General features: G+C 43.6%; 1 pseudogene; it reads right to left on the reverse strand.

Moving 5' to 3' along the window:
- Positions 1-19,286: 19,286 nt before the first annotated feature.
- Positions 19,287-19,876, reverse strand: LOC100719454 (josephin-1-like; annotated as a pseudogene).
- Between the last annotated feature and the right edge of the window lie 2,331 nt (positions 19,877-22,207).

A 22,207-nucleotide genomic window follows, 5' to 3' on the forward strand; every position in this document is an offset into this window, starting at 1 on the left:
TGAGCTCCACATTTGGCACACGTGGCTGTTACCCGCGGTGCCTGCTGTAGCCCATGCGCAGGAGAACCTTACCTGCTCTTTATCTCCTCTGACCCTGCAGCCTGCCCCTCCCCGTCACTGTTTTCTCTGTTCTGCCCCAGCCTCATTTTTCTTGGGAGTCCTTGGGAACGCTCTCCTGTTACCTGGTTATGAAAACCACACCCAAGATATAGGTCACCTGGTAAGCCCCACTGCCAGGTGCTGGCTGGGGATAGCGATGGTCTTCAGCCTATGCCAGCAGTCAGGATAGGCTTGGTTATGTGGTGGGAACCTGCATCTTGCCGACCTATGCCAGCAGTCAGGATAGGCTTGGTTATGTGGTGGGAACCCGCATCTTGCCGACATCAGTGGCTTAAAAGGCAACAGTGTATCCCCACTTCATGATTTACCCTTGGACCTGGGCTTTGTTCTGTACCACTCCAGGGCCTGGCAGACATAGGAATTGGCATCTTGGAAACACAGCAAGCCTTTTGACTTCCATTTTATTGGTTGAAGCAATTGGTGATTTTATTGATGTCACCAGGGCTGCCTATGAGAATTAAGCCAGGGAAGCAAAGGGGAAGCCAGTGCAGGGAGCTGCCACCACCTAGCTTTACACCTTTCTGGGCCTTACACAAGAAGGCGTGACGAGACACAGACTGAGAATAATTGGGTTTTCCGATTCAGTTGGTCAGGTCGGCCTAGCAATCTGCACTTCACGGTGAGGTGACGTCGTGGCTGTGGAGACAGCCATGGGGTAGCAGCCACTGGAGAGCTCGGAGACCCGCCTGTTGGGGAGGCATCAACAAGAAACCCGCAGCCTCCAAGACTAAGCTGTGAGGAATAAAGCATTCCTGTGTCCAGCCCAAAGACCAGCTCTGTCAGCTCTCTGTGGAGCCCCCATCACCCTGGTGTGCTCCACACTAGCGGGTCCTTGTGGTGGGCTTTCCTAAACCTAGAGTGGCCTCGCATCCACTCTTCAATATCTGATGAGTTTCCACTAAATAAACAGAGACAGTTTCTATCTGTAAAACACATGGAGTCTGCATGCTCTTTAATCATTAATTTTAGGGAACCACTAATCCGCCTCTCGGCCGGCCCTCTACAGCCATTCTCCCATTCTAACGCGAGAGTTGGACATCTGTAAAACAACTGCGTGATATGTGAGTGGAAAAGCACAATTTATTGCTGCGTATGTGTGTATAATTTGAGCCCATAAAGTATTCCATGAGCAACTTTCATCCATATACATTGCTGCTTGAAAAGATTCTCACAAATTTTAAACATTAGCACTGTCATTTATTTGCCTTATGGCAAAGAATTTTACTAAGGTCAGAACTTGGCTTAGTTCTGCTCCAAACCTTTACAAACACCATGTTATTGGGGGTCCCCATTAGCAGAGTTCAGCTATCTCCCCAGTTGCCTTGGAGACATCTCAGTCTGGATGGAAGTGCTATTTTGTCAGAAGTTTCCACTAAGTGACTGGTCATACTGAAATGTCACGCTATTTCTAAGCGCTGGGCTAAACCAACTGATTTTAAATATGGTAGACGCTATCACCTCTCTCCTAATTTCACATGAGTGTGTTTGCCACTACCTAGGCTTGAGGAGATAGCTAGGGGAAGATAATTTTGCAAAGTACACTCATTATAGATGTTATCAAGCTAAATATCCTGCTTTAGGGTAACACTTTAAAAAAAAACATAAATTTATTTCTCACCATAAAAATATAATGTCCTAGCCAGGCATGGTGGTTCCTGCCTATAATCTCAGCACTCAGCACTTTTATGCCTCAGGAGGCTGAGGCAGTAAAGATCACAAAGTAAAGCCCCATCTGGACGACTTGACCAATTTAGGAAGATTTTGTCTCAAAATAAAATAACAAGGACTGGGGTGTAACTCAATGCAAAGATTCAGTCTCCAGTACTGGAAAAAGAAAGTATAATGTTCTTTATTTTTATAAAAGATTTTGCTTCTTATTATAAAAATAGCATTTCATTGTGGAAGGTTCACAAAACACTGGAAAAGTAAAGAAAACAAACCATCTCCAATCCCATGGCTAAGACATATTACTAAACATTAGTTTATGTTTTTCTATTGTTTTATTATTCTTGATTTTGTAAAACTGTCTTTTAAAAATGCTAACATATCATTAGGTATCACTTTTCTAAAGCTGGTACTGTCTACCACAAACATGATCTCAATCCATTCAATAGTATTCTGCATGATATTAAAGGCTCCATTGCATGATATTTAAATAAACATTTTACCTTAACAAAAGAAAACGAAATGCAATAGAGTTTTCTTTTAGGTCATTGATTGGGGAAACAGATCCTAGGGAAGCTATGATTTTTAGCAGAAGGCATACATAAAACATAGTGATCAAATTAGCATTTGGAAATACTTTCTTCAACTACTCATCTCTGCAATGGCTGCCAAATTGTTTTAAAGCAGTGAATTCGTACACAGAAAGTAGCTGTAATAACCAGAATTGGAATCAAGTTCCTAAGTCGGAAAGAACTTTTTAAACAAATACAGAGCTCTGTGATGTCCCTGTATTTGTCTCTTGGGAATCGTTACAGTGCTGAGAGACAGATGAGCTCTGTCCTAAGCAGTGAGTGTTTAAATTTACAGTTATTACAGTGAAGGCACTTGGCCACGAGTCCCCCACAGAAAACCTGCCTTGCTTCACACCCCCTGACTGCAATGTTCTTAGCGCGTTTTGAAGCACTTCTGGAAGTCCTTGTTTGTGCATGTTGTTAATTGTGCTGTCCTGGCTGCCTCCATGTCCTGAATCTATTCAAGACGTTTATCTTCCACTGTGGCATTGGGGAAGAGCCAGGAGTCACACGGTGCCAGATCCAGTGAACCAGGTGGATGAGGATCCAGGGTTGCGCTTTTACGAGCCTGCCTTTCTTGGATGACCCTCAACAGCGAGATTCACTGTATTTCTGATCACACCTCATAAAGAGGTTCAGGAAAGAGGATTTCCAGAACTGCTTCAGACAGTGGCAAGAGCGATGTGTCTAAAGCCAAGGGATATGTTGAAGGGGATTCGCGGTAGTGTGTCCTTTACCATATTTAATATCTGTGATTTAAACTTCATTGTATAATTTGATCAAACCTCTTGCATCTTAATATGAGGCATCAGAATACATAAGTTCATTTTGCCTCTGACTTTTTAATATCTATGTAAAGGACTCTGCCAGGCCCTGCCTGTGTTTAATAACTCCTGCTGCATGAATTTACTTTGCCTCTGCGTAACTTAAGTCCTTCCTGCTCCATCCCAGCTCCGTCCCCCACCCCTTCCTGCTCAGCTTAACACAGGGGCAGAGCAACTGCTCACCAGTTCCGGCTTTCAAATCCCCCTCTCCGGGCCAGTGGAGGTGACCTGCATTGCAGACTGGCCCTACGACCGGCTGGGCATCCTGCCAGGGCATCAGATGCTCACACCGAAGCTTCAGGTTAATATTTACCGTGGCCTGCTGGGTGGACGGCTCTCTATACAAAGCCTTTGCTGAGAAACCAGAAAGTCCATCTTGAAAGTCAGTGAAATTGGTGTCACTTAACTGCTCTTTAAGTCTTCCTGGTTGTGTATTCGACACCACGGAAAGTGAGAAGATGAAAGAGCCTTTGCAGTCACTTCTCTCTGTTTACCCAGCCTGCCAGGCTCATTGTCCCATGCTCCTTCATCCTGGCTAATTCTCTGATCACTGGAAAAGCTCAGTTAGCAGATGCTGCTGTTTGTCCTTCCATGCTTTTAGATGAAACAGCTGCCTTAGCTTTCTCTTTGCAGAGTGGCTGCACTCACCAGGGGGAGCTGGCAGTGGCTGACCTGGGAGAACTGTCTCCACACCCCAACAGGGCCCTCTGCCCAGCACACAGGAGTCGGCCCTGCATACTGCGTGTGGGAGGCAGTCTTAGTTCTCTCTCTCATCCTGTAACCTGCTGCTGCCAGGTTAGGAAGCGAGGGCCTGCCACATCCTCCCTGAAGTTATTAGTGAGTAAATTGGTAGTGATTGACACCACAGGTCTCTGTAAGAGCTAACACGGAGCCAGGTGTTCCTCCCACCCAACCCAAGCCAACAATGGTGACTCATGTCTGTATCCCTAGCACTGTGGAAGGCTGAGATAGGAGGATCATAAATTCAACCCAAGCCTGGGAAACTCAATGAGACTCTGCCTTAACATAAAATAAATACATAAATAAATAGGCAGATAGATAGGTGGACAGATAGATGAATAGATAAATAGGCTGGGGCTGTATACAGCTCAATGTGAAGGACCTGATTTCATGCTCTAGTACTGCCAAATTGTCTTTTGGAAAATTTCAAAAACAATTAAAGATACTTGTTCTTTACCCATCTTTGCAGAAGAGGAAAGTTAACTAGAATATTCTGAAGTATCTGAGCAGGCTGACTCAGGTCAGCTAACCCTGGGCTATGTTGGAAGCAAAAGTCTTCATGGAATGAGAAGGCTGGAGGCTGAGACAAGAGGTCTGGGGTGGCAGTGGTGGAGAAGGAGCAGAGCTGTGGTTGCCCCTTGGGCTGGGCAGGAGGCCAAGAAGAAGGGGTGCCATCAATGCGATGATGTCCGGGCAGGGTGCACCCAGCCTGCTTCCCATAGAAACTCCTGAGGCTCACACCCAAGAACGAGGAGCCGGAACAAAGAAATGGTCTCAGGGGCACCAGGGAGCTTTCTGGCCTATGGGGGGAAGGTTCCAGGACCTCAGAGGTGCCGGACAGAAAGAGTGGCAGGCCTTGAGAGGCTGAGGACAGAAACAGGCCATAGCCACCAGCTACAGTCAGACCAGCCAAGGTACCCTGGGCGTCACCTTCTGGCTGCAGAGGAGCCGGTGGAGACTCAGGCACTGTGCGCTCCCTCTGTGATCCTTCCACCAAAAGGCAAAGCTCCATCCACTCTTCATCAAGAGTGAGCTGGAGGAAGTGGAGGGAGCGCCCAGCTTGACAGCACTGTGCTCCCTGGTGGAACCGGTCTCACTCATCCGTGGCTTCCTTCTGTGCCTCCCAAGGGCTTGGTAAGAAATCACCATGCAGAAAGACATTAGTAAGAAAATAATCCAAATAGAAGCCACACAAAGAAAGTGAATGTACTGAGAGCACTGGCTTTGTGGCCCTGAGAATGACCTCCTTAGGAGGCCAAAAAGAGAACACAAGAGTTTGCAAATTTAAGGGAAATTTGACTTCTCTCTGAAGAGCTCAGTGATCACATGACCACCTCTTTCAAGCGGTGGTAATTAGGGCGCTAATGAGGTTGCCGGCACTTTGCTCAGAGTGGCTTTGTTTTCCAGCTGGGGATGCCCTCTTTGTTCAGGCTTCCACAGATGAGAGGAGAGGAGGTTGGAAAGAGACCCAGAGAAGTCAGCGCCCCAGGGGGTCCCCTCAGGCCCTGGAAACACTTGGTAACTTTTCTTAGGACTGTCACTGGTATTAACTTCTAACCCATTAAACTCGCTTACAGGATAGCTTTAGCCAGCCAAGCAGGAGGTGGCCTTTCCTGGCCTCTCCATTTCCAACTGCAGTGAAATGAATGAAACACAGAAAGTTCAGAAGGGGAACGACCGGCTGGGGAGGCAGGGTGGAAATCTAGAGAGCTTTTAACTGTCTTAGAGTTACTGTCCTCTCTGCTTCAACCTTTATCTGCCCATTAACTCCTTAAGTTTGTTCATTCACCCAGCAAAAAGGGGAGGGGGAGTCCAATGAGGTGTGCAAAGATCTGCAGGGTGCTGGGGCCAGCACCCACATTTGCCTGAGGAGATCTGCTCCTCATCAGGGTGTGACCTCTGTTCAGGAAGGATCACTTGAGATTTTAAAAAATAAGAATGAAAAAAAAAATTGAAATACTTTAGGCATGTTTAAAATCACGTCTGCTTCTGACAGAAAGAAGAGGTTAACAATCCCAAATGTTGCAGGGTAAAAAATGGTGTTCAAAATTAGTCTTTGGTAAGTGTATACAGATCATTCCCACAATCGCACACATTTCTGCTTTACCAAAGGATTCTGACAGTATTCTAATTATTCTGTGCATAGCTTAAGAACAAAATGTTTAATAAAGTATTCAGAGCTTTCATTATGAAGTTGCTCAGAGGGACATAGATTTGTCTGCTAAACTGATATCTGATAGGATCTTGTTCAGGTGTTTGCTAACAGAATTCCAAATCCAAAAGGAAATCTAATCCAGAGAGGAAACTGGACAGCTGCTTAAACAGGTTTTCAGTGACTTGACTAACTGGATCTCGGGAAAGGACAGAGTTATAAATAGCAAAGGAATTCAAACAAAACTGGCTCTGGACACGGACTAAAGATGCCTCCTCGTTCATGCACCCGATTGTACAATGCTCCGTGGGAAGATGAGTAAGGAAAGCATATAGGATGACATCACTGATCTCTCCAGCCTTAGAAGAGACAAAAAACAAGATTCAGGTTATCTGAGTACACTTCACAACAGAGCAGGAACACACCTGATTGTGAGGGTAGAAATCAAACCGATCAAAGCCTGAGACAGTAAGCAACGGTCATGAGAGACAAAATCATCTTTGCGCTGTCACCATTCTTATCAGGGACTGGGCTCTGCCCCGGGCTGGGACTGGTCGCTCTAGCAGGGGAGACACAATCATGCAACCCTGGGATAGGAGCCGAACCAAGTGCACTGATGGATGTGTAAACACGGGGCACATGAACCCGGGATGGACAGATGAGCTCTGACATGGAGAGGGGTGGGTGTGGGAGAGGAGCGGCAGCCGGCTGAAGTGAGGAGACCTGAAATCCCTTTATGTAGAAAATTATGGGATGCAGATGCCTCCTCCCCTGAAGTCATGGAACAGAGGGTCTGGCGGGTGCATGTCAGTCTGTCCTCACATGGGTACAGAATGCGGGAAGCTCTTGAACATGGTGCTGTGGATGGGCCATCATTCACTCCAGTTCTCTGTGTGTGTGTCTGTGTGCACGCTTCACTCTTATTTTTATTAGTCTGTATCTGCGGTACATGATGATTTCACTTTCTGGGGACACTGACCCATGCACAGGACACATCTTCATTCTTTTTGCATCACTTTCTCCTAGCTTTTCTCTTTCCTCCTTTCATCTCTTGGACCTTGCCTAGTTGCAAAAGACCTATCTCCCTGTTTCCCATTATCCATCTCTCATTTTGCTCCTTGAACTGTGGAATATTGAAGCTGGGCATCTGGTTAATTCCACTTTACATTATGGTCTAACAGTGCATCCATTTTCCTACAAATGACTCAAGTTCACCCTTCTTTATGGCTGTGTAGTACTACACACTGTGTAAATCCTACAGGGAGGTCTCCTCTGCTTTGCATCCCAGAGCACCCTGCCAGCCACTGCTGTGCCTCTCCTTCTTGTCCCCTTCAAATCCAAGGTAACCTCCACAAACCACCAAGGAGTGTGACTCGGGCACAGAGCTGCCTCCTGCCTCCTGCTGTGAAACTGACTCTTCCTTGAGGCCACCTTTGAAGTTTATGTTCTGTTTACACTTTCCCATGAAATACTCTGAGTTCCATGGATCGATTTTCAATTTACCAATTTATCAATATGCACTAACTTACAGGCTAATTTGAATTGAAGCTCTATTATTGTGGGACGTGGAAAAGATGCAGGCAGCCACCAGGAACTATCTGTTCTTTCCTTCATTATTTAGCATGTTTTGTATGTAACAATATTAATTCATATTTCATAGTGGTGCAACAGGAAAGGAACCAGTGTTTTTTAGTGCAGAATGTTAAAGCTTTAAGATGCAAGACTTGGAAATTCTGTGGAAATTTCTCTTATCCAGGGGGCTTTTCCTGACAAGAACACAGTGCCTAGAAAGGTTTCTCAAGGTGTGTTTGTGGAAAGGCTGATTTAATTAATGAAGGGTACTTATTGGAGTATACAGTTTTGTACAAATTCTGCATGGTGACCTGGAAAATTTATAAACTTCTACAGGTTTTGATCTTGAAGTTCTGTTTTATTATAGACCAGTATGGTGATGCATGCTTGAAATCCTACCTACCCAGGAGGCTGAATCTGGAGGCTCATAGTTCATGCCTAGACTGAGAAACTTTGTAAGACCCTTCCTCTAAATGAAATGTTTACACATGGGATGTAGCTCAGTGCAAAGGCTCTGGATTTAAGTCTTAGAACTGAAAAAAGAAAAAAATTACAGTCTTATTTCTAGATTTGCTCAGCAAATGATTTTGCACTTATACAACAAATAATAGTTTGCTTTCTGTTACTGCACAGGGTTAGAAAAAATATTAATACTGTAAAAAATTCTGATCTCCAAAATAATTCACTTGTCAACTAAAAATGGCCTACAATGTAATGAAACACCATGCAGCTATTGTAAATTATTCATATGTAGCAATTATATGCTTGCATATACTTTAACTCAGTATTCACAATGGCCACGTGAACTCACATCTCCAGATATTTCTGACTTGCACGTTCTTATGGAATTCTCATTTTCTCTTTTATTCTTGTTTCTTCTTGCCTTATTCCCATGAACAATCATTACTCTTAAAATAGGAAAAAAAAAATCAAAAAAATTATTTTAGCTCATACATTCAAAACAAGAAAGATGTAAACATGGGAGGTGACATTTCTCTTTGTTCAGTGAAAAGAAAACCCTCTTGTCAGGGAGACTCTCAGATCTTCCTTGTTTGATGCAGTTTCTGAGGAGACTGATAAGGTATTTTCTAAGATGCCCTTGCTTTGGAATTTCTCTTATGTTTTCTCCATGATTAGAGTGGGGTTTCTATAATATATTTTAAAAAATCCCTCCATCCCGTCCTTCAAAACAAAGAATCCAAACCCTGGAGCAAAACAAAATACCCCAGCTTGAACCTAGGGCAATGTTCTTTGTCTTCTAATTCACTGACAAATATGCAAAAACCACACTAAATCCTGCTGGCTGCAGGCCTCTCCATTAGTAACCTAACCCTGAGGTGTAAATAAACATAAATATCATCTGATATCTGAAATCAGAGAGCCTGCTCTTTGGCCTCCTGGGTGACAGGAAGCTCTTGTGAGTTTCCTCCAGCACTTTGAATTTTAATGCAACCGTGAAACTCCTGTTGTAGAAGTGCATTGCTGCTTCCAGTTTCTGGTTCCGGTTTCGGCTTTCGGCTTCCGGCTTCCGGCTTCTGACCTCTGCTTTCCATAAGCCTCCCACCGGCCGATTGTACAGGAATCTAGACTTCAACATAAGGTCAGCAACAGGAGACAAACAGATCATTATTTTGTTTTCCCTTCATATTGTACCTGGCAAAGAAAGGTACAACTTTTGGAACAGTAATGTTATCCCTTTATGCAATCATTAAGAAATGGCATCACATTATGAAAAAAAGCTTTCATAAAATGAGGGGAAATTTGAAAAGTTCAAAGTCCTATGTCTTTTTAGTGAGATGGTATCAGATTCCTCTTTTGGAAACACAGCCTTCTTAAGTCTTTGGGCAGGCTTGCGAATCCAGCCAAGATCCATCCTTAGTGTAGAAAGGGCTTCTCTACCAACGAATTAGACAAATACATATGGTATTTTTGTTTACGTTTAAAATTTAAGTCATCAGGGATCTAATTTTAATGCACGGGATAAGGAAGGAATCTAGATACAGTCTCTACCCTAAGGTAATGAAGTAGATTTCTTAGTACCAACCACTGAAGATTCCAATTCTGGTGAAGACCATCCCTTACCCAGCTTTGAGTCACAAATGCTTGTCTCAGCATGGTGTCTGAGTGACCATAAAGTCACTCAGTTAAACAACTGAGTAAAAGAACTCTTCTCAAACATGTCCCTGTCCCTGGCACTGGCACCCTCAGACCCTCTCCTCTCTGCTCATGTCTAACAGATCATGTTTGCTGTGATAAGGGTTTGTTTCTTTGGGAAACGGCAGGTCAAAGATGTACAATCATGGGCTTTAGGAAAGGAGAAACTGACATTCTGAACAGTGATCCCAGTTAGAGTCTTACAGGACGCATCCACTGGTAACAGCTCCGCAAGGAAAACCAAGACTGCCATGTTATTGAGTCTCTGCAGTAGTTTTTGGCCGCATCTGTCCAGGTCACTGTATTCAGGGAGATGGTACTTTCCCCACCTGTACCCTCCAACAGCACTTACCATTTTGTATGGTGAATCTCTGTTCATCACTAAGACACTTCTATGTGTCATATTCTGCGTCAGTACCTGCATAGATAGTGTTTCAGATAACTTTCCCACCCGCCACCCGTGGCTTGCATTTCCTAAGTCTCTGTTTTCCATCAGCAAAATGTGGGTACCATTAATTAATATTTACTTCTTATCCACTCTGTGCCTGGCTCCAAGTGCCTTATGCTGCATATGTGATAAGTTATTTAGTGTTTATCAGAACCCTGTGAGTTAAGTACTGCTTTGTACCCATTTTAGAAGCAAGGAAATAGAGATATATTTCATATTTCAATGGAGATATATTTTATATTTCATATTTCAATGTATTTCACTTGCTGAAGTTGGCTATCAGTGAGTAGCAGAGTCAGGGATAAAAAGCCAGGCACGGTTGTTGTGAAGCTACAGTCTTGGTTAGGATACTAAAGTGTTACCTAGGCTTAACCAAGAGTGGCCACTGCAGAAGCCAGGTCCGTGTACAAATTGCATAGTGAATATCTGATCAATGTCAGCTCCTGACCAGGAAGTGTGGTCCCACCCTGGTCTTGGGCAGGAAAGTCACTGTCCACATGCAACAGTGACAAGAGACAAAGGATTGCAGGCCCAAGGACCACACAGTGGGTCCCCATTTAGACTAGGGAAGGCAGGAAGGGCTCTCTGGGAGAACATTATTCTACTTACTATTAGGTAGAGAGCAAACTCAAAGAGTTCCCTTCCTTGCTAAAATCTTAGAAGTTGTTTTCCTCTAAATATCTCTGTCCGTTTACTCTGTATCTTTTGCTTCTCACTTTTATCAGAAAATATGATGTTGCATAATATTTTTAAAGCAGAAACTACAGCCAGAGTTAAGCAGATCATATGCATAAGAAACATGTTTTTTTATTACTGCTATAGAAATTGAATTTATTTCAACTTAATCAACATGAAGATGATATTATAGTAAGTGAAAGTAGTTAAATAATCAGGTGAAATATGATCTCAGTAATGAGATTTAAAAGGAGTTTCGCAGAAATTTATTTACTTTTCTAACACATTTAAAATAAGTAAAAACTATGTATCCTTTGGCAATAAATGTGTCTTGCTTACCTTTAAACTCACTCTGTTAAACAACAGAAGTAACAGTGATAGATATACTTTCAAATATCATTTAAACTTTATCATGATTTTTGTATTCCTTTTTTAGGTCAAAAGATACTTTTAAAAAGTCAGGTGAATTTAACAATATTTTATAAGAATTTCATATTTCACAGAACATATTTTCACATTAACATTTCAAGTTAGGAGAGGGAAAAAAGGAGTTCCATTAAAACAAAATCTTTATCTTGTAAAAAAGAACATTAAAACTGAAAGAGTTTTGGCCCAGATAGGACTCTAGCCAGAAAAGCCTCAACCAGAACCAGGAAGCTCCTATCTCCCCTGCCCCTGGGGATTTACCTGTGACTCTATCTCCCCCCACCCTTAGGAATCTGCCCCTAGCGCCAAACGTGTGCCAATGAGATACCTGTGCATCTCTAATGGCCCTACGGCACTACCCTAAGCTTAGGCTACTTATATGCCCCCCCCCCGCAAGTGTCTGCCAGAGAGAAATGGGGGGGGGGTGTCGGTCCTCTCTGCGTTCTCAGAATAAAGGCCTCTTTTGTTTTATACTTCTCATCCTTTGGATATAATCCTATCAAAAACATCTTGTTAGGTTTAGCAATTCTGATTTAACTGTAGGGAAGTAACACTTTTTCATGTTGCTACCTAATTCCTTTCCAAAAGGCTGTGACATTACTTTTATCTGGCTTTAGTCACCTTGTTTGTAGATTTTCCCACTCTCATGTAAAGTGTTGTGTAATTTATGGTTTAGTTTCAGATCTAATCCAAGGGAATTTTCCTATAAGTGTACGTTTAGGGATGCCTTGGAAGATGTGCTATTAAATTGAAAGGTAATGGTTAGTTCTCAGAAATATTAATCTGATTTTAGTATCTCCCTTTGACCCTGAGTTATAGTTGATTTCCTAACTTGAGAAAATCCCAACTGAATGTAATTTACTTATATGGTGAAAGTTTGTCCGTTTAATTTTGTAAGGCAGAGAAATTGGGGAAAGAGGTAAAGTAGAGCCAAACATTCCAATTTAACTCTTTTGGACAAAACTTGACTGATGTGACTTTATGTGTCAGATGTAATAATGCAGAATATGCAAATGAAATAGGCAAGTGATTGAATTAAAGCACAGGATTTGTAGGTGTTAATTAACCAACTATGTGTTTTTCTTTGTGTTCTCAATTTTGGAACATTGTAATAGAATAGCACTTCTCCTCTGTTTCCAAAGTCTGAAGTCTGGGTTGCAGCATCTGTTGGATGCCCAATTTGGCTTGGGGACTTTTCAGCCTTCGTGGATTGTGTGCCTTCTGAAGTATCTGTATTGTTGCATTCCTTTTATTTTGTTGTTTGAGAAGAAAATGAAAATCTTTGTCATCATTTAGTCTGGAAACAAGTACCCAAGTGTGTTTAACAAGAAAATCAAAGATATGCCTGGTGTCCTACTGGTTTGAAATCCCAAATCTTCTTTGCAAATAGAGTCATTCACTGGGTACAACTGGATCAAAATGTAGCAAGTTTTTGTCAAAGACTCTGGGCTGAAACCTCCCTGGCTCTTGCAGATTAACTCTGTTGTACCTGGATTAACCCCTGGAATCCTCCTATTGTCTCCCTCCTCTGTCTATCCCCATGTGGGCCATTGTCTTTGCTTTTCATTAGTGGGAATAAACAGCACAGAATTCAAGCCCCAATCCGATTCTCCAGCCTGGAGGATCTGCTGGAGCTTCCTTGACACATGCTTCCCCTTTCAATATCAACAGTTGTTTTAAATCCAATAACCTTGTCAATGGAAATCATTAATTTAAGTGTCAAGCAGGCCTGGGAGTAAAGGCCAGGGAGTCTCATTAGTTGCACAAAACTGAGGGCCAGAAGTGACAGTGTGGGGCCTGAGCATAGGATCCGTTGACCTATGCTCATGCATTTTGTGGTTCATGAACAGGACAGTCTTCATGTGACGAGTCCAGAGCATGTGCAGTAGGACCTCCTGTGAACTGTTTTTGCTCTTTCTGCCACATCTTTCAAACAGCTTGGAATCTTCCATACAGTGAACAGAAATTGGTTGGCAGGGTAACAGATCCAAAGTCTACATAACAATGCTGACTGCAGCTATGAATCGTTTCATTCTGGTCTCTCTTGTTACTGTTTCACTTAAGACTCCTGCTTCTGTACTTGTCCTGTAGGAAATATGACATTGATTAGAAAGGCCGTGAACATCAGCTGCTGAACTAAATTTGAAGAAGGACAGAGAGAGAGGTTATTTTTCTTAGATGAGGCATGACAAAGAATTGATACCGCGGGCCAGGGGTTTAGTTCAGCAGCATAAGCATCTGCCTTGCAAGCGCCTGGTCATGAGTTTGATCCCTAGGACCAAAAAAAAAGCATCCTTCCTGGGGCATTTGATGATGTCCTAGTTTGATTTCCTAGCTCACTTACAGGCAATCAGTGGCTGGTTTAGATCCCAGACAACCTCTTTGGCCTTATCCTACTAACCTTAGTCTTTATCTTAAATGTGGATTTCATCTTGACATATATACAGCCCCTCAAAGATCAGTCACTTTGTCATGAGAAAGTGAAAATGTTTACAAAACTGTCATCGTGACACAGTAGGTTGTCGTGATTTTCCAGCATTTAGGAATTTCTATTCCATTCTTCACATAGTAGCACAGACTACCCAAAGACCTTACTTCCTCTCTCTGGAAGTGGTTCTCAACTGCAAATTTACAGTCCAGTGGGAGAGAGGTGGGGAGCAGCTGGCTGGCTAGGAAAGGAAGAGGGTTCTTTCTAGTACATATTAGCAGACAGGAAAGATGTCTTAGTTTTCTTGCCCCTAAGACAAAATACCTGACCCCAAAGTTAAAGGAGAAGAGTTTTATTTGGCTTACAGTTTGTAGAGGTTTTTATTCCACAGTTAGCTAGCTCCAAGGCAGGGTGGTGTGCAAAGACAGGTGTGGAGCGGACAGCAGTTCAAGGTGAGCAGCAGGGAGCAAAACAAGCCAGGGAGAAGGCAACAATTTTCTGGCCTTTATGGTTTCTCCAGGCTACTAGGATTAAGCTGGCACCAAACCCCTCAGTGGGCTGAGTTAGTAATCCCGCCCTTAACCCCAGCACTGCGCCATGGATCTATCACACATTCCAGATTCAACCACCTCTAACAACCCCACTGATGTCCCTGCTGGGCTTTGGAGGGGATATCGAGACATGAGCCACAGTGAAGAGATATTTTTGTGTTCTTCCTCCTACTATTCAAGTTGAATCTGTGTATGAATTCTGACTTTGCCACTTCTACTAAAGAGAACATTCAGCCTAGATGTCCATCAGCAGCTGAATGGGCAAAGAAGAGGTGGACACGGTGGAAAGCTGCTCGGAGAGGAAACTCTGAGTCATTTGTAGGAAGTGGATGCACTTTGAGACCATCATGTTAAGTGAAATAAATCAGACACACAAACCTGTACTTCATGTGGTTTCTCTTAACTGAGAAACCCCAAATATAAATAAACAGTGAAATAAAAAGTAAAAGCTAGGAAAGCATTTTCTCAACAGAAAGGGGATCAAGAAGGAGGGAAGGGAGAAGGGGAGGGAGAGAGAGAAGGAAGTAGGGTGAGTTGTGTGATGGTGCCAACTCCACACAAGGCATGTAAGCATTATGTACTGTAAACATGTAACACTAACAATAAAAAGGAAAACAATAACATTTAAGTAATATTTAAGATCTGGGGCCAGGACAAGAGCTGATATAATTTTTAAGGCTCATTTTCATTTATTATTATTGATTTTCAGATGGCCAGAGCAGAGAGTCAAGCCCTACTCAGGCCCTCCGCCTTTAGGACTCTGGTTTTGTCTTAACAGTAAAGACTTTCATCTCAGTTATCTTTTACAATATTCTTACTATGGTTGCCTGGCGCTAATCTTTAATGGGTGATACACACAAGGTATAAATTCTGTTCCTGTTTTTTTAAATGAGCTTTTTTTTTTTTTTTTTTTTAGCAGAAAGTTGCATTTCCAGGAAGAATTTAAATCACTGAGTTTCTAAAACTATCTAATATTATTTAAAGGAATGTGAACTTAAAATTTTGTGTAACACATTTGGGTTTGGATTATAAGAATATATCTTCTAAAAAGTATGAAAGGCTTAGTAGTCCATTGAACTTGAGAGTTTATTTTGACATGAATGTCCAGTATAAAATTGACAAATTAAACCAAGCATATTCAAGGTCAGAAACATATTCAGTATCTATTCAAGCAAAATTAAAATTAAAGATATAATTAAACATAATCAAATTACCTACCTGCAATATCCAAAATAAATAACCTAAATTAAAGATAGTACAGTAGTCTGAACAAATTCTACAAATAAATTAATTTGTCCCTCACATAATCATTTAAATTCAAGAAAAGGGTGAATCAAAAGTATTAAAATTACAGAAGAATCTCAGTTTACAAACTTTATTTCTCACTTCTGATTGTGAACTGAATTGATCACAAACCAAATCAAATTTTTCTGTGAAGTTTAACATTACCTGATGTGGACTTTGCCAATGGAAACAAAAGATTCTCCAACCACTTTTATTTGGGAACAGAATCGTTTGCAAACCAAGGTGTTCACACACCAGGGAATTACTGTATCCCACCATCTTACTTGCCTTATCTGTGGTACGACCTTGAAGAAGGGGTTCTTTCCCGGCCTTCTTGAAGCCATGTTGCACCATGTGTCTTTTGTTCAATCATTTTCTCAAGTTCCAGAACTTTCTGAAAGACTGATGCATGGAGAGTGTCCACTGCTGAAAACCCCTCTCCCCGCTGGCCCAGGCCAGGAGGGCTCTGCTCTGACATCTGTGGTGTCACAGGAGGTGGGAGGCGAAGACACAGCGGGAGGACTGGGCCACGCTCAGCTCTGGTCATCCACTCCACTGTCTTGGCCTACACCGCTGTCTACCAAGGACCTGGCCTGGGCCTGGTGAACCGAGGCAGGAGGAGTAAAGAGCGCAGTGTCTCCCAGGAAGCCAGGCTGATGCATGCTCACTTATGGCACTGTCCACAATCACCTGTGCTTACCTGGCCCCGCAGAGGTATGCTCATTGTATGAGGCTGGGAAGGGAATTGGCTTCTTGTAACAGTAGGATTTTTTGGTATTAAAATAGGAGAAAAATGGTTTAAGCAGTATACCTTGGAAATCTGTATTTAAATGGCTTTGCATAACAAGAGAACATGCTGCGTGGCTGCAGCTGGGGACCTTACTGCCAGGAGGACACTGGGAAGGCCCAAGGACGCAGGGATGGAAGGTCCATGCAGGGGCCCGGGAGGGACCTGGTCCAGCCCACACCCAGCACAGGGCCTGTGGTCATTGGCCAAGGATTGTGAGATGCAGGGAAGAGGAGACTCGGCCAGCGGAGCCCACGTCCAGGACAATGAGCAGATTTAACAGAAATGGGGAGACTATCGGCGGGTGCGCTGCAGACTGACCTCCCTTCTTTCACCTTGCCATTTCTCTGAGGAAAAAATACTGGCAGGAATAGCAGGAGCTAGGAGATGGCACATTCTGTTCTCCCCCAGGCCTGTGACCCCCAGGGCGCTGTCTGTCAGGAGATGACAGAAAGAAGGGTATGGCCTAATCAGGGCCTCTGAAAAGGAAATCTCAGAGGGGAACCATTAACTTACTACCTTTGTGAAAGTGAAACTGCATTATAGATTATAATTACTTTTGTGGGATTCCTTTCCAAAGATGTAGGAGATAATATTTGCTTTGTCTTTCTTTATCCAGAAGACAATACGTTAAGATAAAGTTGAGGTATTTTAAAAAAACTTTTTACTTTAAAAACAAAATAAAATAAAGATAAAAGGGTGTTACAGAATTTCAAAACAAAACTGGTCAATACATTGCTTCTGGTTATCTTCAAAGTAGTTCAGATTAAAAGATATACGCATAAAAAATCGAACAATTGAATAATGAAAGCACAAACTGTTCTTTTGATGAGCTAACAGATTAGTAGTGTAGTCATCTATCTTATGTGAACAGATAGACATATAATCTTGTATCTTTAGTCGTTATTAAATATAGAACTTTATGGCTTAGTTATACAAAGAATATTCTAGGATAGCTTTTTTTTTCAGGTATGGGTTTTCCATTTTTAATATTTGGTTAAGCACACTACATCTCTTGTAAACAAACTCAGCACAAGGCCCACAGCAATAATAGCAGAAAAAGGAACAAAAACAAGAAAAAGCCCAGGGTTGCCCCTAGTGGGTGTCAGGGTCAGGCCTGCGCCCTTTCTTACAGGAGTGCGCGTTCTGCCCTCCGAATCAGCACAGAGTTGGATGTGGACAGAGAAACCAGCCCTGACATGAGGAAGCGTCTGCATGTTCCACTGGCCCGTACACTCCACATGTGTGAGACTCCTCTGAGGTGCTAGGTTTGTGCAGTTTGTGCAGAAGAGTTTGCTCCTCCCAAGAAATGGCTTCCTATCACTGATAGCATCAGTGGACCCACAGTTCTGCTTGCAACCATCAGCACCGTTTGCGGTAGCTTCCCCGCTGGTGTGACCAGAATGTCACTGCTCAGGGGTAGAGAGCTTTCTGAGGTGCCAAGCGGGCTTGGTGTAGAAAATGGTGTAGAAGAGACCTCGGCCAGCTGCTGACAGGGCATAATGCAGTCACTCCTTGGGATCTCTTGTTACTTGGTGGAAAAAACAGCCTTGTTGAAGATATCTGTGCAGAAATAGTGCTGGTGTAAACACGCACTCCAGGCAGCGTTGGGGGCAGACCCCCCCTCCCCCCCACGGCCGTGAAGCTTGCTGAGATCCACATGCAAGCCCCTGCTGCTGGAGAGGAGTCAGGCCAGCGGGGCTGCCCTCAGACCCGCTGAGACCATGGATCTGGAAGCATTGGCTGGGTCATCCTGTGCGTACCTGTCCCAAAACATCTACAGCCACTTTGGTGACACGTGGTGTAACTAACTTTCTCCTTTTTTGTTTTCTAAAGTTACAGGAGAAACATAGCCTACAACTATTTTGAGAAATAGGGGATGGGTCAGTCCAGTGATCTGTAACGGGAACTACAGGGAGATGGCAGACCCAGGTCCTGTAACAGTGCACAGAACCACCTGACTTGGGGGCTCTGCTTCTTGTCACCACAGTGACTCAGCCTTGGAGCCTGGACTTCTGCCAATTCTGTCTGCTCTTCAACTCTGAGAAGCATACCTTCTTCACTTTACAATCTTTCCTCACCTGCTTCTGTCCCAAGCTAATAGGATTTGCTATCAAAGGTAGTTTTCCTGATTTTTCCAGAGTGGACAAAGTATGAAAACTGCCCATTTTCCTTCACATTTGCCCCAGAACCTTCTAAATCAATGTGGTGAGATGGAGGGATAAAACTGGGGTGAAGGAAGTCACCTCATGCCCATCCCAGTCTGGCTTTGTATCTCATCCTTGTCTTGCTGGAACATGGTGGGATTTCACCACCTGGCTTGGTGTATTAGAGGAATTTTCATTATAAAGCTCAAGGCTGGCCATAAACCTCTTGTAAAAGTGGGGTAGGGGTGGGGTGGTGGTCAGGCTGGCAAATGGTATCACTGCTGGGGTCTGGGAGACGATTTCTTGAGAGACACTAATGCTCTGTGTCTTTGGAGGCAGTCGCTGGGTTTTGCAGGTACTGTGTCTTTAGATCTACTGGTGCCACAGCAGAAGAAAGTGGGGGTAGCATCTCTGGGGAGCCTGGAGCAGCAGCAATGACTCCAGCAGAACCTGTAAGATCCTCAGAGAGGGGCACACAGCTGGGACCCACCTTGCCCTCTGTCTGGCAGAATCAAGGCTCCCAGTGTCTGCCCTCAGTGTCGGGCCCCTCCCTTCCTGCCCCAGGCAGAGACAGCAGGCTGTTCTTGTGACAGTCCACACACCTGTCCTACCACACTGGCCCATCATGAGGGGAACCCAATGAGATGTTTGGGAAGTGGCCAGGGAAGATGCACTGCAGAGGCCACAGCTTATGTCACAGGTCTGGTGGGCGGAGCAAGGGGCACTGGGATGGAGCTGTGTTACACATCAGCCCTCCAGCTCTGATGGCTTCCACCTCTTCCGGTACCACCAGCAGGAGCTCCCAGTGTTTTCCTGGTGAATGACATTTAGAAATTTCCTGAGCTTACTCTCGCCTCTAGCCCACTCAGGCATCTTGAGTTTGGAGTCAGGGTTGTAGTAGGCGCCCTCCACCTCTCAGATGCAGATCCAGTACTGCCTTTCAAAAGGGGTCCCCAGCACAGGCTGGAGGGCAGATGCATGACAAAGCCCGTGACTTCAGTGAGAGCAGTGACAGCAGCGTCCCTGCACTTGTCCTACCTGACAGCTGGATAGCCCTTGGTCTGAAGTGCTGCTGTAATGACATTCACATTGCAGTTCCTGTTTCCCAGCTCTTCCTGGGTGGTGTCACCATGGCATTGGGAGACAGCCTCTGGGAAATCTCTCATGGTGTTTCCCCGTGAAGGTGCTGCTGTCTGGAAGACATTATCGAGGGCATGGAGGGTGCAAAGTTCCCTCGCTGCTTCTCATGGTGGATTTGTGGGGGTGCCAGCGAGGGTAGCTCCAAGGATTCAGATTTGGTTTTGTCTCTTTTCCATGGCACCCAGCTCATGATTTTTTGTTGTTGTAGGTTCTAAAAATGGCTGAAAACACCCCACTCTTCCTTCCTGAGGAAAATAGAAGCTTCTCAGTCTTGTCAGGACTCCTGAGGTCCACCTTATTCTCTGGTGATCATGATTGATGCTTTGTCACTGGAAAAAAAAAAAGCCTGGAATGAAAAGAAAAAAGAAATATCCAACTCTTGTCCCTTGTCAATAGAAAAATAACTTTTGGACTAATTTATATCGCCACCATCATCAAAGTGCAGGGGTTTTAAAAATCATGTAAAGTACAATACCTTGCTGCTCTTTCCTCACCCTCCTCCACAAAGACGCAATTTCCTCGCCATGTCTTTCTCTCTGCAAAGGCCAACCAAGCCTCACTGCAGGAGGACCAATCGGAATACCGAAGCTCAGACTCTGATCTTCTTGGCGGCCCTGTGGTGACAGTTCCCAGTGGAACCCTCGGTACCCTCTCACTGGACCTCTGGGCTGCCACTGGGCTGTGAGCATGCAGGCATGCTCTAGGATAACCTTGAAAAAGATCTATTCACTTATTTATTTAGTTAATACAGACAGACCATAGACACTATAGAGCTCTGAGTTGGAATTAATTGAAATCACAGTCCAGTTTTCACAATGTAAGGAAATCAGCCAGGAAACCCTAAAGTCACCAGAGTGACTGCCACCCAGCTCCTAGCTTTTCACTTGGGGACACTTTTTTGTTTGCTTTTTTTTTTTAAACAGGGTCTTGCTCATCTTTTCTGATGCAGTGTCAAGCATAACTTTGAACTCACTATGTAGCCTAGGTCGGTTCAAACTCCCAGTAATTCTCCTGCCTCAGCCTCTCATGTGCTGGGATTACAGGTGTGCTCCAACACACCTGCAGGGGACGCCCTTTACAATAAGTGGGTCAGAGCAGCTGAACCAAGTAACTCATGGAACTCGTGAATGTGTATTTCTAGTTTTTCCATTTTAGAAACACACAGAACACTGAGTTGGAAACCACTGAAACTGAAGAAGCAATGAACACACATATACACTGTGACAGGCCAAGATAAAAGTCAATGAATTTGGAAGAAAAATAGCTCACATAAAAAGTGAGTACATCTTCTCCATGTACCCTACAAAAGCCTATGTCTCTGTCATGGATCCTTACACATATAAGTGCATGAAAGTGATTGATATACATATGCCACTGACCTGTGTGTACATAATGCATTATGTATTGTGTATTATTATACATATTATTTATCATATATGATACAGAAGTATGTGTCTATATCTACGTGTGTATGGACATATATAAATAGAACTATGAGGAGATATTGGTTGTTAAAGATGCAGAAACCATGATATAAATTGTTCCACATCAAAAATCTGTTGCTTTTTGTTATCTACAAGTAAAACAACAACTTCTCTAGATACATCATCCATAATGCAAGAATAGATAGCTATGATAGAATACATATCTGTACTTTTCTCCCACTTCACCCTGATTCCCAGGAAGAGCAGGTAATGGTCACATTAGAAATGCAGGTCTGGAGTGAGCCGTATTCTTTCCCAAAAGATTTAAGAATAAGTAGCAAAGCCATAGCCGACAGGTGGGCTAAGTCTTAAATAGCACTGTTCCAGGAGAATTCTAGCCACACGAGGAGAAATGGACAAATTCAAAATGCACGACACGTTGTACATTTTGGGGACCAAGCAGTGTGCACAAGTTCACATTCAGGTGGCCTCAGAGCAGTTCTTGTCTGGATCTAACCCCAGCTCCGCTGACCAGATTACCTTGGACTATTTCCCTGCCTTGGTTGGCCTCTTTGCCCCATCTCAAAGTAGGGAGGATTACCTGAGCCCTAGACCACGTTGAAATGGCCCTGGGACTCAGCAAGTGCTCACAGAGCGAGAGTTATTTCCTCTTAGAGAGGAGAACTCCGGACGGGTTGGTGAGGATTCCTCCTCTTCTCCTCTTCCTGAATTACACTGGGATAGTTACCTCCAGCATGTTTGGTATACTTTTAACAATTCCTCAAAATAGTTTTGTTCTCCCATTTTTCCAATGGTATCATGAGATCTAAAATCCTTTTCTGAGAATTTCATAGTCCTTGAGAATATGGTAAAATACACAAGTTCTTTATGGAACCCATTCCTGATTCATTTCTGCTGCGGATCCAACTGGCCGGCGCAGGCTGTGGACTCCAACGTCCACCAGTTTCACACTCTCTGTCTTCCTGCTCATGCAGAGTTGAGTAAATACCTTTCACTTACTCCAGATCTCAGCTTCCTTATTGGCAAAATATGTAGAAAACAATATTGGCCACATAAAATTATGACGAGAATTGAAC

Source organism: Cavia porcellus, unplaced genomic scaffold, assembly GCF_034190915.1.
Source record: "Cavia porcellus strain 051 isolate PalLab524CR breed Dunkin Hartley unplaced genomic scaffold, mCavPor4.1 scaffold_4, whole genome shotgun sequence".
Lineage (NCBI taxonomy): Eukaryota > Metazoa > Chordata > Mammalia > Rodentia > Caviidae > Cavia > Cavia porcellus.